Source organism: Mesocricetus auratus, unplaced genomic scaffold (genome assembly GCF_017639785.1).
Source record: "Mesocricetus auratus isolate SY011 unplaced genomic scaffold, BCM_Maur_2.0 Super-Scaffold_100038, whole genome shotgun sequence".
In the NCBI taxonomy this organism is placed as follows: domain Eukaryota; kingdom Metazoa; phylum Chordata; class Mammalia; order Rodentia; family Cricetidae; genus Mesocricetus; species Mesocricetus auratus.
The window spans coordinates 2721961-2738774 of record NW_024429216.1 but is presented as its reverse complement, the minus strand read 5'-3'; the positions used below and the strand labels follow the sequence as shown (position 1 = coordinate 2738774).

General features: G+C 49.4%; 1 protein-coding gene across 5 annotated transcripts in view; it reads left to right on the top strand.

Moving 5' to 3' along the window:
* Window positions 1–16814, top strand: part of Bicra (BRD4 interacting chromatin remodeling complex associated protein) — a 72192-nt gene that overhangs the window by 22447 nt on the left and 32931 nt on the right. Inside the window, exon 1 of one of the 5 annotated variants that reach the window (XM_013125521.3) lies at window positions 5102–5259. The exons of the other annotated variants lie outside the window; for them this stretch is intronic. The gene's annotated coding sequence lies outside the window, so the exon portion shown is untranslated. Of the gene's footprint in view, window positions 1–5101; window positions 5260–16814 lie in introns of those variants that run through there. 5 annotated transcript variants of the gene reach the window in all.

Below are 16814 nucleotides of genomic sequence, written 5' to 3'. Positions count from 1 at the left end.
GCTGGAGACGGAACCCTGGACTCAGCAAGCGCTGTACCAACTGAGCCACAGCCACGAGGCTTTGATTTCTTGTTTGTGGTTTTTTGTTTTGTTTTTATTGGGTTTGGGGCTGGGGGATAGAGAGACCAAGAGTCCACTGTGTAACCAGGTGGACCTGGAACTCTCTGCAACTGAGAAGGCTTGAACTTTTGACCTTCCTGCCTGCACTTACCCCAGTGCAGGGCCGACAGCTGTGGGCCACCGTGCTCGGCGACCCTGGGAGCTTTTAACGGCTGATGGGCTTGTATGGGTGTTGCAGACCCCGCTTGGTGTCTTCAGGCCCTGCTGTGTTTACTTCTTGGTACCCCCGATCCGGCATGAGCAGGGATGGAACTGTGGTGTGGTTTTGGCTTAGCCTCCCTGGTGCTAGGGGAGGAAAGGGAAGCTCCTGGCTGAGCTGGTTTGGGACTTGCCTTTCACTTACCAAGTGCCGTGGGCAAGTCACGTGAGCCCCATAGTTTGCCGGGAAGCAAGCGAGGCCAGGACTGTGGTCAAATGGAGGAGTCCTGGAGGAACAGCTGTATTCTCTTTGTCTGATAGTCTCACTGAACAGGCTGAGTTTCGACCTCGTGTCCTTACTTCCAGAAGCCCACAAAACCCAAAATAAGGAAACAGGCCATTCCCTGTGAGGTCATCATGCCAGTTATCAGAGGCTCCGCCCTGGGGATTACTGGTACGAGCCTGGCCTAGGTATTGTCTTTATTCACTGTACTAGCTGGCCCCTGGCTTTTTCTCTGTCCTCATCGGTCACTCATTCCTTTCTGCTTGCTCATTCCTTTCAAGCCCCTCTGGCCTCCTTCCTGGAAACAGATCAAGTCCTACCCCAGAGCCTTGTTCATCCCATTCTCCCCTTCTTCCTCCCTCCTTCCTCAACCAAGACTGAAGGTACCGCTTCATTTATTTATGCCCTTAGTCTAGGCTGCAGTCCACTGGGCAGTTCAGGCTGGCCTCAAGTTCACAGCTGTCCTCCTGCCTCAGCCTCTGCCCCAACTATCGACCTATTTAAAACTGTTAGTTTCTAATTCTTTTCCCTAGAGGCATTTCCTTCTTAGCTCTTTTTGTTTGGTTGGTTGGTTTTTGCTTGTTTTTTGGAGACAGGGTTTCTCTGTGTAGCTCTGGTTGTGCTGGAACTCTCTCTGTAGCCCAGACTGGCCTTGAACTCAGATATCCACCTGCTCTGCTTCCCAAGTGCTGGGATTACAGGCATGCACCATCATCACCACCCGGACCTTATCCTTTTTAACTCTTAGCAGTTTTTGAAATGCCATCTACTGTATGTTTATGTTGATTTTACCTACAGCCATATTTGTATTTATGAGCAGTAGAAGTATTTGAATAATTTGGCGTGTCGTATCACATGTAGTTTTGCATTAACAGCTACAAATCATAATATGTTACATTTTAGTTGATAAAAATCAAACACATGTAAATTAAATACAAGTCAGTATGTAATATAATATTTTATAGTGTTGTTTTCTGTCCTCTCTCAACCTGTTTTAAAAAATAAGTGCTAAACCGAGTATGGTGAAAAATGCATGGAATCCCAGCACTTAGGAGACCCTGTTCCAAAAACTGAATAGAAGGGAGCTTGAAGAGATGTCATAGTGGTTAGGAGCACACATGGTGGTCCCTCTCAAATGCCCAGCCTCTCTGTCCTTTTCCAACACCTACACCAACTTGCACGCACCCCCCCCCATAGACACATGAACACATCAGTTAAAATTTAAAAAATAAAATAAAATAAATCCTTCCAAAAGGTGTGGTGGTGCAATCCCAGCATCCTGGAGGCAAAGGCAGGCAGATATCTGTGAGTATAGGGCCAGCCAGTCTACAAAGTGAATTCTCCAGCAAAAAGAATTCTCCAGACCAAAAAAAAAAAAAAGCAAAAAAAACAAATCAGTGGAGGGCCAGTGAGATGGCCCAGTGGATAAGGATGCTAGCCACTAAGCCTGACCACTTGAGTTTGATTCCTGGGCAAAAAGAGAACCCGCTCTGGCAAACTGTCCTTTGAACGCCACAAATACCCCATTCTGCGGCACAGGTACCCATGTATATACGCATGCAGATTATTAAAAGTAACGTAATTTTTAAAATTGATGTAAGCTTTAAAAAGCCCTGAAAGGCTGGGACTGGTGGTATACCCTTTTAATCCCTGTAGTCAGGAAGCAGAAGCAGGCAGATCTCTTGGGAGTTCAAGGACAGCTAGGGCTATGTGGTAAGACCCTGTCTCAAGGTCAACCTGCAGGGCGGTGGTGGCGCACGCCTTTAATCTCAGCGCTCGGGAGGCAGAGGCAGGCGGATCTCTGTGTGTTCGAGGCCAACCTGGTCTACAAGAGCTAGTTCCAGGACAGCCTCCAAAGCCACAGAGAAACCCTGTCTCACAAAAAAAAAAAAAAAAAAAAAAAAAGTCAACCTGATGGGTAGGTAGACTGGTGTAAACTCTAAAGAACAGGCATCTTTGTTGTATTCCTCAGCTTCTAGACTGGACCCAGGGTGTGTAGCCCCATGCCTCAGTGCTTCGGCGCTGAATTGACCGACATATGAAGGCTGACTACAAAACTACCTTTAGACATTTATTTATTTGAATTATTTTGTGTGGGTGCGTGTACCAAGGGCAGGTGTTAGGGATGGAAGTCATGCCTGTGGCAAGCGCCTTTGCCCAGGCGAGCCTGAATATCGAGTGAGGGAAGAACTTGGGAGATGAAGGAAAGTGCGTTGGGAATACAGGGGAGGGTTAGAAGCATCAGAGGAAAGACCCAGAGCTCGAAGCTGGGCTAGCTCCAGGATCGGCGGTCTACATGGGCGGGGCAAGTGCGTGACTGAAACCACTTCCCTCGTGCGCATCTTGTGTGACCTGCAGCGGCCAGCTTACCCTCTCTGGTCTTCACGACCTCAAATCTGTAAGAAGCGTGGGAAGGAAGTGTTGGTTTACTCAACACACGTGCATTGCGAATTGACAGGTGTTTGGTAAACTGCTGTTGTTGTTACCTGGGGTGAAGGTGAGGGCTCTTGTGGGCCTTCTGTAAGCTGGAAATGTACCCAGGTCAGGGGTGGCCTGAAAAGATCAGTTAAAAGCCGGGTTGTGTGTCTCGTAAAACCCCCCCCCCCCAAAAAAAAGCTGGGTTGTGGTGCCTCAGACCTAGATCATGAGCTCCAGGCCAGCCTGGGCTACATAGTGAGACCTTGTGCTAAAAGCAAAAAAAAAAAGTGGTTAAAGTGTCTAGCCTGGTACCTCGTTGGTGGCCATGGTAGTTGATAAACGGGACGGACACAGTAGCCTGGATCGTGCGATGGAGGCTGGAAATGTGGAACCGTGGGTAGAGTTTGCCTGGCATACATGAAGTCCAGCAATACATAATGGCATGCATAGCTGTATTTCTGGCATTTGTTAGGTGGAGGCAGGAGAATCAGGAATTCAAGGCCATGTTTGGTTACATAGTGAGTTTTAGGCCAGCCTGGGTTACATGAGACTGTTTCAAAACAACAAATGATGAAATGGTGTCTTTTTGTTTGTTTTTGTTTTTCCCGAGAGGCTATCTTAGAACCAGCTCTGTAGACCAGACTGGCTTCAAACTTAAAGATCCGCCTGCTTCTGACCCAGAACACGGGTATGTGTGCATGAGCTTGAATGCCCGCGCGCACAGACACACACAGACACACACAGACACACACACACACACACACACACACACACACACACACACACACACACACACACACACACACGAGTTCTTTTCTCTTCATTTTTTAGCTGACAGTCTACACTCGCTGCCTTCATTTCAGGAGCCCTCAGAGGTTAGAGCCTGCTGCTTGGCAAACAGAGAAAAGAGGCAGAAATAGGGGAACATTGGACAACAGAAGCAGCTTGTTCATGCCATTTCAGTGCTCCGTGGTCTAGACTGCAGCAGAAGCTTGCACGGGGGCAGCCCTGAAGGTCAAAACAGAGAACAGCCCACTGTTCCCAGGACAGGCTCTGCCTCCTCCCCAGGGCACACTGCTGGGCTGACTTCATTCCCAGTGACCTCTAACCCCTGTCACAGTGGCCTAGTTGTTTCTGGAGCCCTTGAGACCATTTCTGCCTCAGGGTCCTTGCTCTGCTGTTACCTCAGCCTAGGATACTTTCTCCCACCAGTTCCCTGGTCTCTGCTTCAACGGCACCATTGCCAAGAAGCCTGCTTGCTATGGCCGCCATGTTTAAAACTGACTGGGGGGCCTGGGGTGTATGGGGGCGGTGGTCAGCAGGTAAAGGCACTTGTTAAACATCAGCCTGGTGGTCTGAGTTGGAACCCAAACCCCAACTCTACAAAACTGTTCTCTGACCTCCATTTGTGTACTGCTACACGGGGGCTACGTGCTCCCTAAACACACACACACACGCACACGCACGCACGCACGCACGCACGCGCATAATAAATAACAGGCAGGCCTGATGGTGAAGCCTTTAATCCCAGTACTCAGGAAGCAGAGGCAGGTAGGATCTCTGTGAGTTCAAGGCCGGCCTGGCCTATACAGTGAGTTCTAGCCAGATGGGGCTCCATATTGAGACTTCTAAAGACAGGGAACCCATGACAGACCAAAGTGTGGATGCCACCAAAATCCAATCTGGTGAACCAGTGAGTTTTATTGGGTTCACTTACAGGAACAGAAATGACTCAAAGGCAGCTGCATCACCAAAGGCCGCCCCTGCGTGAGTGACAGCTCACAGAGCTGGGAGCCTGGAGCCCACTGCACAGCCCGCAGGCAGGCAGCTCAGCATGTTGGAGAGTGTCCTTTCCAGGTGCCTGGGTTGGTCTAAACCTTCCAGACACATTGGCTGGTTTCGGTTTCTTCCAGGCAGCGTTTCTCCTCTTGAGAGTCTTCTTGGTGTCTCAACTTCCTTCTTTCTGAGGGGGCCTCTCGGTGTATTGCTTACTGTGTCAGGATGGGGCCTAGTGAAGAATCTGGTCAGTTTCAGGGACTTCCTGAAGCTATATTGAGCTGTTTATTAATTTTATGTATTTATTTTTATTTTGTGTGCATATTTGTCTGTGTGAAGGTGTCAGATCCCCTGGAGCTGGAGTTAACAGACAGTTGTGAGCTGCCACGTGGGTGCTAGGAATTGAACCCAGGTCCTCTGGAAGAGCAGCCGGTGCTCTTAACCACTGAGCCATCTCTCCAGCCCTTTACCTTGCTTCCTAAGGAGCTTCCTGCAGGATGGAACTGTTACACAACACACACACAGTAAGACCTTTCTTATCGCCACCCCAGACAGGGTCTCTCTATATAGTTCTAGCTGTCCTGGAACTTGCTCTGTAGACCAGGCTGGTCTCGAACTCACAGAGATCCGCCTGCCTCTGCCTTTCCAGTGCTGGGATTAAAGGTGTGCGCCACCATGACTGACCTGGAAGCTATTTCTTAGATTTAGAAATGGGATTGTCCATGGGGTGTTGTATGGAGAGGCGGGGCTGGGAGGTGAGGGGTCACTCCAGCCCCTAGAGCCCTTCAAGCTGTGGGACCAGTGACTGTTACTTGAAAGCACAAATGTAGGCTTAGCGTTTTGGTTTTCTGTTTTTAGAAATCATTTCAGAAGACGGTTGCTTAGGAGTAGTACGGAGTTTTCTCTGCTTTACAGCTTTACATTTCCCTCTGTTCCCCTCCCTACTCCTGGGTTGAACATGAGAGCCTTCTGTATGGTCACATTTGCTCTACCACCGAGCCACACCCCAGCCCCTCACTGGGGGATTCTAGGCAGGGGCTCTACCACCGAGCCACACCCCAGCCCCTCACTGGGGGATTCTAGGCAGGGGCTCTACCACCGAGCCATACCCCCAGCCCCTCACTGGGGGATTCTAGGCAGGGGCTCTATCACTGAGATATACCTCAGCCCCTCGCTGGGGGACTGATGGGGAATATCGAGCTACACAGAGTAGGTTGTCATACATTACTTACTGAGGGAGACGTCATTTACATGAGAAGTCGAGAACCTGAGGTCAGCAGTCCACTGGTCTCCGAGACTTGACCTAAGAGAGCCAGCATTCTCCTGCACAGCCCTTTATTTCCCTTCTCTGTATGCACTTGTAGCCATGCCCAAAGTGGGTGTAGTCATCGGCACAGATATCTAAGCTCTTTCCCCACAGGGACTCTAGACTATCTACCACTGGACTGTATCATAATCACCCTGCCATAATTTTGAAAAATCTTTTTTTATTTTAGGGTAATGGTTCGTTAAATTGTCCAGACTAGATTTGACTTATTCTGTTGTTCAGAGAGGCCTTGAACTTTATTTATTTATTTATTTTTCGAGATAGGGTTTCTCTGTTGTTTTGGAGGCTGTCCTGGAACTCGCTCTGTAGACCAGCCTGGTCTCGAACTCACAGAGATCCTCCTGCCTCTGCCTCCCGAGCGCTGGGATTAAAGGCGTGCGCCACCAATGCCCGGCGAACTTTCACCTTTTTAAAATTTAACTTAATTAAAATTTGTTAATTGTATTTTTACTTATGTGTGTTCGCACCCTGGAGCAAGTGTGGAGGGCAGAGAGCTGCATTCAAGAGTGTTTTCTCACTGAGGCATGGTCTGTTGTTGGGATGTGGACTTCAGGCTTGCTCACTGGGAGTTTAAGGCTGATTCTGTGTCTGCCTCTCATTTTAGGAGTCTCTGGGATTACAGATATGTGCCTTTTAAATATTTTTATTTGTGTGTGTGTGAGTATCTGTTTGTTGCATTTGTGCCTAGTACCAGTGCGGTCAGAGGGCACTGAATTCCCTGTAACTGGAGCTAGAGGTGGTCGTGAGCTACCATGTGGGTGCTGGGAATTGAACCTTGATCCTCTCTCTGCAAGAGCAGCCAATGCTCTTAACTACATAGCCGTATCTCCAGCCTCCATATAAGCCTTTTAAATGATGGGCTAGAACGTAGGTCACTAAGTTTGCTCCTAAGCATTTTTGTTCCCCCAACCACCTCCACAACCCAAGAATTTACTATTTATTTGGTTGGTTTGGTTTGGTTTCTTGGGGCATCCCTGGCTGTCCTGGAACTCGCTCTGTAGACCAGGCTGGCCTCGAACTCACAGAGATCCACCTGCCTCTGCCTCCCGAGTGCTGGGATTAAAGGCGTGCGCCACCACCTCCTGCATGACTTTATTTATTTATTGTTCTATTGACCTACCTTCTTTGTGTTTGCTGAATTGTGCAGAGGCAGCCCCCCTCCCCCACCCCCCCTCCCGTCCCTTGCATCCTTTGGGTTTTGGTTGGTCCTGTTTTATTTAGGCTTTGGGGGTGAGGTTGGGGGCTGGGAGACCTGTTCGGGTCTGTTGGCTGGCTTGTTCAGGAGGAAGGCAGTCCAGAAGAAGGCAACTTCAGGAGTGCATCCAGGCCTGGAAGTCATGTGCCTCTGTGCCTCCAGTGATGGGTGGGGTGTGGCCTGTGACGGAGGATATGAGTCAAGGGAGTGTGCAGCCTAGAGATTTGGGATGGAACCAAAACAAGCAAACAAACAAACAAATCCAAAACAAAAAAAACAAACAAAAAAACCAAAACCACAACAACAGAAAAGCCTCTCCGTCTCCTTTCCGGCTTCTCCGACACCTCTTCATTAGTCCTGCTGGTGGAGGCTTCAGTGTGACAAATGGTATACCCATCAGCTTTACTGGCACATGTCTGTCTATTGCAGTGAGTCACTGGTCTGGTTCAAGGCCTCTGGTTTCTGGTACACCATCCTAACTGGGTCCTCACTGAAACTCCCCTGGGACTTCCTGTGGCTGCCACGAGTCTTGGACATCTTGTAGGTATCTTTCCACAGGACCGAGTCGGGGTGACTGTAGTCTTATATCTCATTCCTTCCCCTATGGAATTTTACTTTGTTTCTACAGCAGCATCTCATACGAGGCTGGCTTTGAACTTCAATCGGCAAGGATAACCTTGAACTCATCCCCGAGTGCTGAAATTGTGGGCCTGGTCCATCGTGCCTGGTTTATGCCGTGCAGGGGATGGACCTGATGCTTTGTGGCAAGCTTTCTCCCAAATGAACTAACTACACACCCATCCCCCTCGCTTAAAATGACACTTAGTTTATGTTCGTTTTTTGAAGTAGCCTCTCATTCTGAGCCCAGGTTTGCCCAAGATAGCAGTCACCACTCCTAGCTTTAAATTTTTTATTTTTAAAAAATTATTATTATTGCTAGTATTTGAGGCAGGGTTTCTTTGTGTAACAATTCTGGCTGTCCTGGACTTGATCAGTAGACCAGGCTAGCCTGGAGCTCAGGAAGATCCACCTGCCTCTGCCTGCTAAGGGCTAGGATTAAAAGCATGTGCCGCCACTGCCCAGCTAAAATTTTTTTTCTTTTTGGTTTTTCAAGACAGGGTTTCTCTGTAGCTTTGGAGGCTGTTCTGGAACTAGCTCAGTAGACCAGGCTGGCCTGGAACTCATAGAGATCCACCTGCCTCTGCCTCCCCAGTGCTGGGAGTAAAGGTGTGCGTCATCACTGCCCGGCTATGAATTTTTTGTTGTTTTTTGAGATAGGATTTCTCTGTGTAGCCCTAGTTGTCCTGGAACTAGCTCTTGTAGACCAGGCTAGCCTCTGCCTCCTGGGTGCTGCACTTAAAGGTGTGTGCCACCCACCGTCCGTCTAAAATGTTTAAAAATACTTTTATTTCATGCCTGTCATAATTCAACCAGCACTCAGGAGACAGAGGCAAGAAGATCACCATATGTTGGAGGCTAGCCTGATCTATATAATTCCCCTGCTGTAAGATGTTGTGCGTACGGAGCACAAAGTTACATGGCTTCCTCTCCGTACACTTCCACAAGCATCCTGTTCTGTAGTTCCAGAACCCTTTCATTACTCAAAAGGGAAACCCTAGACCCACCCAGTGCTTACTCTGCTACTCTGCCCCCGATCCCCCAATCCCTGGCAGCCAAGCATCTCCATTCTCTATCTCTCTGGCTTTGCCTCCTCTGGATACTACAGATAAATAACATGATATAATGGGCAGTCGTTCACGCAATGTCACGTGGCCAGGCTCCAGCTGTGTTGTGTCACAAATCATTTCGTGGCCGAATAGCAGTATTCCGTGGGACGGGTTGCCTGGAGTTTCTTAGTGGAGGAGATTCTGTCTCTCTGTTGGGTTTTCAGGAGTAACGCTGCCAGGAATGTTGATGTGTTACTTTTTTTTGTGGGTGCGTTTTCCGTGTCTGATGGGAGTGGAAACCAGGAAGATGACGTTAAGAGAAAAGATGTTGAGGAGATGAGGAAGCTCGCCCTGCGCTTTCAGACAGGAAGGCAGTTGTGCACACAGAGTGGTAACAGCTAAGGTCCTGAGGCAGGGAGGGTGACAGGAGCTGCCCCGTGGGATTATCAGAAATGGCCGGGCTGGGATTCAAATTGACATTCCAGTGCTGGATTCTGATGGATGGAGGCCAGAGGGCAACCTCGGGTGTCTTACTCAATTGTTCTCTGCCTTGTTTATTTGAGAAAAAAAAAAGGGTGGGGGAGGGGTGCGGTCGTGGCGGGGCACATACCTTTAATTCCAGCACTTGGGAGGCAGAGGCAGGCAGATCTCTGGGAGTTAGAGACCAGCCTGGTCTACAGGGCGAGTTCCAGGACAGCCAGAGCTATACAGAGAAAACCTGTTTTGTTTGTTTCTATTTTGTTCTTGCTAAATTTTCCTTGTTGTTGTTGTTTTTTTTTTTTTAAGACAGGGTCTCTCTCTGTCCCTGGCTGACCTGGAAATGTAGACAAGGCTGGCTTAGAACTCATAGAGATTTGCCTGCCTCTATCTCCCCACTACTTTGATTAAAGGCATGCGCTGCCATGTCCAGGAACTTAATTTTTTTTAGTGTGTGTGTGTGTGTGTGTGTAGGTGGGTGGGGTGGTTTGATGTGATGTGTGTGTGTGTATATATATGTAGGTGTGTGTGGTTTAATATGTGTGTGTGTGGTGTGGTGTGTGTGTGTGTATACATCTACCATCAATGAGTATGAAGGTCACAGGACAACTTATGGGAGTTGATTAATTCTCCCCTTCTGACAAATGGGTACTGAGCTAGAACTCAGATCATCCATCATGCATGGCAAGTACCTTTATCCGCTGAACCATATCCCCTGTCCTGGAGATTAAGTGTCCAGAACCTTCCTCAGAGGGTGTTTTATGATGGACCTAGGAACTGAGCGCAGAGAAGGGAGGACATTCGCTTCAGGTGGCACAGCCAGGAAGCATAAGGCAGAGTGAAACCCAGGTCCCACAGCTGAGCCAGCCAACCTGTGCATGTTGAAATGATTATGTATATCTAGAAAAGTAGAGAAAAACATCTCCATCAGTCGATTCCTGGTGAAGCTGTCAACTGTGCCTCATACTGAGAGAAAACCAGCCCTGTGTGTATGTGTTAATCCTCATCCAGCTTTTCCTTCTTGATTTTCAAAGTAGTTTTGAGACAGGGTCTCATGTGGCGGGCGCAGGCTGGCTTTGAATTCCTCATCCTCCTGCCTCCATCTCCCGAGTACAGGCGTGTGCCGCTGTACTGTGTGTGCCAGTCATGTTGGACGTGTGTACCGTGGTGTGTGCCTGTTGTCCTCGTGGTGTGTGCCTGTTGTCCTGGTCATGTTGGACGTGTGGGCTGCAGGGTTGTGATGCACGCATTGCTTTTCCTGGTGTTTGTCTCTTTCATTGTCTTCAGTCTGAGGCGTTTCCCCTGCCTCTCCTGTCTCAGAAGCCCCCCCCCTCGAATGAATGAATGAAGTTGCTTAGGCAAGGTGGAGCACTCCTTTAATCCCAGCACTCAGGAAGCAGAGGCAGGTGGATCTCTGTGAGTTCCAGGCTAGCTAGAGCCACACAGACCCTATCTCGGAAACACACACACACACACACACACACACACACACACACACACACACACAAAGAATCGTGGTCATCATCTATAAGCCTTGATCTGTGATGCCCCGAGGTGGGAAAGCCCCACTCCAGAGTTCTGCGGTGGACAATCTGAACACCCAGGCTTCAGAAACTCTTCCCCAAGAGTTTGGAAGCAGACAGTAAACAAGATATGTCAGTCAGGTGTTTCCTAGATGAGATGCTGATGGTCCAAGGTCAGGAGGATGAGGAGAATGCGGTGTAGATGGTGAGGTCGGAGATGACCTTGGTGAAGATGTGGCGTTGTCAACCCAGACTTGAAGGTGGTTCCTGTGGTCTGGGGGAAGAGCAGCCAGTGCAGAAGTCCTGGGCGGGTCAAAGGCTGGCCTGCTCGCCCGTCAGCAAGGAGGTTGCTGGCTGCCATGCTGTGTGTTTGAAGAGATGTCGCAGTGGAGACTTGACGGCCACGAGAGGACATTACTTTTCCTCTGAGATTGGCTGGAGCCCTGACTAAGAGAAGAGATGGTTTCAAGGAAAAGGGGGTGCTTGCCACATAGGACAGTAGGGAAGGGGTTAACTTCTAAGCTCCCTGACCTAGGAGAACCTGCTGTGATCCATGGTGGGCTTGGGGGAGGAACAACTCAGTTTTCAGTCTCTAAAATAGTAAAACGGTAGGCTGGCGTACTCAGGACACATTGGTCACGTTCTCTCTCTCCTTTTTTTTTCTTTTGTTTTGTTTTTTGAGACAGGGTTTCTCGGTTTCTCCATGAAACAGTTCTGGAAATACTGGAACTCACTCTGTAGACCAGGCTGGCCTCGAGCTTACAGAGATGGGTCTGTGTCTGTCTCCTGAATGCTGGGATTGAAGGCGTGCGCCACCACTGCCCACTGCACTTTCCATGTTTTTTGTTTTGTTTTGTTTTGTTTTTTAGTTGTTGTGGGGTTTTTTTGGTTGGTTGGTTTTGGGGTTTTGTTTGTTGTTTGTTTGTTTTTCAAGGCAGGGTTTTTCTGTGGCTTTGGAGGCTGTCCTGGAACTTGTTCTTGTAGACCAGGCTGGCCTCGAACTCACAGAGATCCTCCTGTCTCTGCCTCTCAAGTGCTGGGACTAACGGCGTGTGCCACCACTGCCTGGCCTATGTTTTATTATTAGTGTGTGGGTGTGTGTGTACGTGCTCGAAACCCCCAAGATTGCCTGCAGGGGCCCTCAGAGGCCAGAGTAATTGGATGCCCCTGGAGCTGGAGTGGTAGGCATTTGTGAGCTGCCATGTGAGTTCTGGAGCTGAACTCGGGTCCATTCGGTACATACTCTTAACTGCTAAGCCATCTCCCTATCCCTACTTTCTTACTTTTTTATGGGGAAAAATAAATTCAGAGGTGGCTCAGTGGGTAGAGGTGTCTGCCACCAAGACTCACAGCCTGAGTGGAGAGAGAACTGGTTCCTGCAGGTTGTTCTCTGACCTCGATGCCCAATTCCCCACAACACAAAATAAGTACTTAAATGTAATGGAGACATTTTTAACAAAGGTAAATTCAGACAGAATTTCCTCTGGCAGTTACGAGGCAACTCCGCATGCTTGCTCTTTGTGAGTGTTTAATTGAGATGCAATTTGCATACCTACAACCCACCCATCCAAGCAGACAGTCCCCACATCAGCCGAGTCCTTTCAACAGAAACAAACTCATGTCCCTTAGTTATCCACCTCCCTATTCTCTATCCATGATGAACCATGAGGCGTGTGCACACACACACTTGCTGCCTATGGATTAACATGTCATGTGTTGAACAGGAGCACACACAATATGATTTGGGGTTTTCCCCTAACGGGGGAATAAAACCAGGGCCTTCTGCGTGCTAGCAGGTGTTCTATCACTGAGCCACACCCCAGCCCCTCACTGGGGGATTCTAGGCAGGGGCTCTGCCACCGAGCCACACCCCAGCCCCTCACTGGGGGATTCTAGGCAGGGGCTCTGCCACCGAGCCACACCCCCAGCCCCTCACTGGGGGATTCTAGGCAGGGGCTCTACCACTGAGCCACACCCCCAGCCCCTCACTGGGGGATTGTGGTAGGTGAGTGCAATACTACTGAGTTGTGTCCACAGCCTTTCACTTTCTTTTTAAATCTTTTTACTTTGAGACAGCATCTTGCTAAGTGAATCAGGCTGCTCTTGAACTCACTGTATCACAGACAGGCCTTGAGTCTGGGGTCTTCCTCAGCCTCCTGAGTAGCTGGGTGCCATGCCTGTAACACTTAGCTAATCATTCTGGTCCCGGTGTTTCTCGCCATGCTGTCACATGCGTCGGATGTTCCTTCCTATGTATGGGTGAATAGCGTTGCATTGTCTAGATAGACCGTACTTCGCATGACCCACTCATCAGCTGATAGATGCTTGAGTGGATTCTACCTATGGGTTTTCATGAATCCTGCTGTGAGTGTGTCTTGAGTTCCTACTTGAGCATTTATGCCGTTTCTGTAAGTACAGATGGACATCTGGCTCAGAGACCAGCTCACGACTAACTACCCCACTGGCCATGAGTGGAAACTCGACTTGCTGGCCTTTTGATTATTCTCCTGTTGGGGAGGGCATTGGGTTGTGTGCTGTTCACAACATTCTGGGATGTACTTTAGGGTCCACATACACCCTGTATATCCAAATGGTGGAATTAACATCAGGAGCGTCTACCTGCCTGGTCCATGTTTGGCTCTCACTGTACAGTCTTCTCGAATCTTCTGCAGAGATGAGTATGGCAGTCTTCTCCTGTGCTCCCTGCTGCCTGTGGACAAGATGCCCTCCTCCAGGGCCTTTGGGGTCCTACCCTCTGTGATGTCTCTTTGGGTGAGTGGTAGATGTTGTGTGATTTTTTTTTCTCTTTTGACTCTTTAGCCTTTTGGCTTTGGGGGATGGGACAGCTCACGGAGGCTTATTCTAAATTATGAGTGCCTGGCCTTAGCGTGGCTTGTTTGTAGTCAGTCAGCTTTCTTATCTTAAATTAACCCATCGACCTTTTCCCTCTGGGCTTTTATCTTTCTTATTGCTGTATACCTTTCTTTCCTTCTTACTCCATGGCTGCAGGGTAGCTGGGTGGCTGGCCCCTGGTGTCCTCCTCTCCTTGGTCTACCTTCTCGTCTTGTTTCTCCTCCTATGTGTCCTCTCTGCCTACCAGCCCTGCCTGTCCTTGCTCCTGGCTCGCTGTTGGCCCCTCAGCTCTTTGTTGGGACCATCAGCTGCTTTAGACAGGCGAAGAATCCCAGCTTCACAGAGTTAAACAAATGCAGCGTAACAAAAGTCACACACCTTAAAATGACGTTCTGCCACAGGCAGACACGGAGTCCCTGCTTGATGCTGTTGCCCCCTACTGGGTATTTTTGCGCCCTTAATCAGTCAACTTTGTTTTCTTGAGGTTAAGAGTAGGTCTTCTGGGCTAACCCGAAGCTTGCTCCATAGTAGATGATGACCTTGAACTTCTGATCCTCCTGCCTCCACCTTCTAAGTGCTGGCATTTCCCCAGCCTGGTGATGGCATTTGGGAAGCCCTGTTGGAAGTGACTGTATGTCAGTCTCCTGAGCTGTTGTCCAGAGCCAGGAAGACACCTGAGGAGCGGCCATCCCAGCAGGCTCCTACGGACACGCTCTTTGTGTTGACCTGGTTGCCTGTTGCTTGGACATCTCAAGCTGCCTGGTGGGCCTGGCTGGTTCTCCTGACCCGCCTTCACCCTCGGTGACTCTGATCTGAAGCCTGGTGTCACTGTCTTCCCAGGCAGACTGTGTGTCTCTGAATCCCCAGGGGCCACTGGGTGTGCTCCACGCAGTGACCTCTTACCTTCTTTCCATCAGTAGTTGGCAAGTCCCTGCTGGGTCCCCTGGGCCTCCTCTCTGAGTGGCAGGCTGACAGTCTCCCATAGATGTCGCATGACCCAGTCCTGGTCATTTTGGGTCAGGTGCCTCTCACGTTCAGCACCATCTGTGGTACATGAGCATACGTAGCCTTCCATCATCCCGTTAGTGTTTACCCAAAATGCCCAAAACAAGGATACTGTCTGGGAGTTCCTCCCAGGGGAAGCAGGAACTCAGATAAATCATGTTTATGGCACGTCAGCCACCCTTTGAAGGAAAGCAGATTCGGGAGGAGGGAGGGCTGGCAGTCTGGCAAGAAGGCTTGCCAGTCTAGATGCAGTTTGATTTGAGACACTGGCCTGGTGACAATTGGGAAAGGGGAGGGAGGACGAAAGAGGAGGGACAGTCATATGCAAAGGTCCTGAACGAGCAGTATGGCGGGTGGGGGACTGGGGATGGGAGAGGGGAGGGGACCAGGCAGACCAGTGTAGAGCTGGTTGCTAAGTAAGAAGGTGAGGGTTTAGGCTGAATGCGGAGAGGGACTGAGGAAGGGTGCTGGCTGACAGGCAGGAGCCAACCTGAGCGCCGCCTGTCGCTTGGGCGTGAGGATGAGATGGCAGAGGAGGGTGCACGACAGGGCTGTTCCGCTGCAGGAGGACTGTGGCTTCGGTCCTGGGAGCTGTGGGGTAGGGGGCCACCTGAGCCCTCAAAGGACAACTCAGGGAAGCAGCCAGTCGGAGCCTGCTGGCAGTAGCGTTCCTTCTTGTTTGGTTCTAGCTCACCTGCTTTTGTCTTTGTTTTCTGTGCTTGAGATGAAACGCAGGGCCCTGAACACACCAAACTTTGCCACTTAGTCACTCCCTCCATCCCTCACTGGGGGATTCTAGGCAGAGGCTCTACCACTGAGCCACACCCCCAGCCCCTCACTGGGGGATTCTAGGCAGAGGCTCTACCACTGAGCCACACCCCCAGCCTTTGGTTTACTGAGAGAGGGGTTTCCGTATGTAACCCAGGCTGGCCTTGAACTCCCCCATCCTCCTGCTCAGCCTCCCATGTTCATCTGTTTCTGCCTGCACAATCCCTTATTTCGAGGCAGGGCTTGTGTAGTCCTGGCTGTCCTGGAACTTGCTTTGCTGGGATTAAAGGCAGTTTCCACTACTGCCCGGCTTGTGTATTTTTCTTATTCCTGGATATCATCTAGGACACCGTTTACATTTATTTAGGCACCGATTCTCTGTCCTTCTTCCTGGTGGTGTCCTTGACTCACCCAGCACCTATATTTGATGACTCAGGTGACTTTGAGGAACATCCCTTGAGGATTTTTGTAGAATGGGCCCTGTGGGGAATATCTGGTGTTTTTCTTCTCATCAAATGGGATGACCTATGGGTTTGGAGAGGCAGACACACAGGCCAAGGGCCTGTTCATTACATCATACCAAAGGTATGTGGTCCAGGGTCTAGGGATGTGGCTCAGCCTGCAAGAGTGGTGAGAGCCTAGCATGCATAAGATCCTGAGCTCAATTTCTAGCATTTACAAAGCAAAGAATCTATTTTTGGTTTGTGTGTGTGTGTGTGTGTCTCTGTGACTGTGTATATGAGCGCACACGCGCATGTGTGCATGCATGAATCCATTTGTGTGTCTGTGTTTGCATACGTGTGTTCATGTGTAACTCTGTGAAGTCCACTGTTGCCTTCCACTCTCCAATCCCGGGATCTAACTCAGTTGATCAGGCTTTTGTGGCAAGTGTTATAATCCACCAAGCCTTCTCGACAGCCCTAGTTCTTTGATTTGTTTATTATTATTTTTGGTGTGGACCCTGAGGTTTTTTTTTTCCCCCGAGGCAGGGCTTCTCAATATTGTTTTGGAGGCTGTCCTGCAACCCTCCATAGACCAGGCTGGCCTCGAACTCACAGAGATCCACCTGCCTCTGCCTCCCGAGTGCTGGGATTAAAGGTGTGTGCCACCAACACCCAGCTCCTGTGTTAGTTTTTAACCTGAAATTTTTTTATTTAATATTTTTTAAATTTTATGTACATTAGTGTTTTGCCTGCTTATATATCTGTATGAAGGTGTTAGATTTTTTTAAAGATTTTGTTTTATGAGTGGAGTGTTTTGCTTC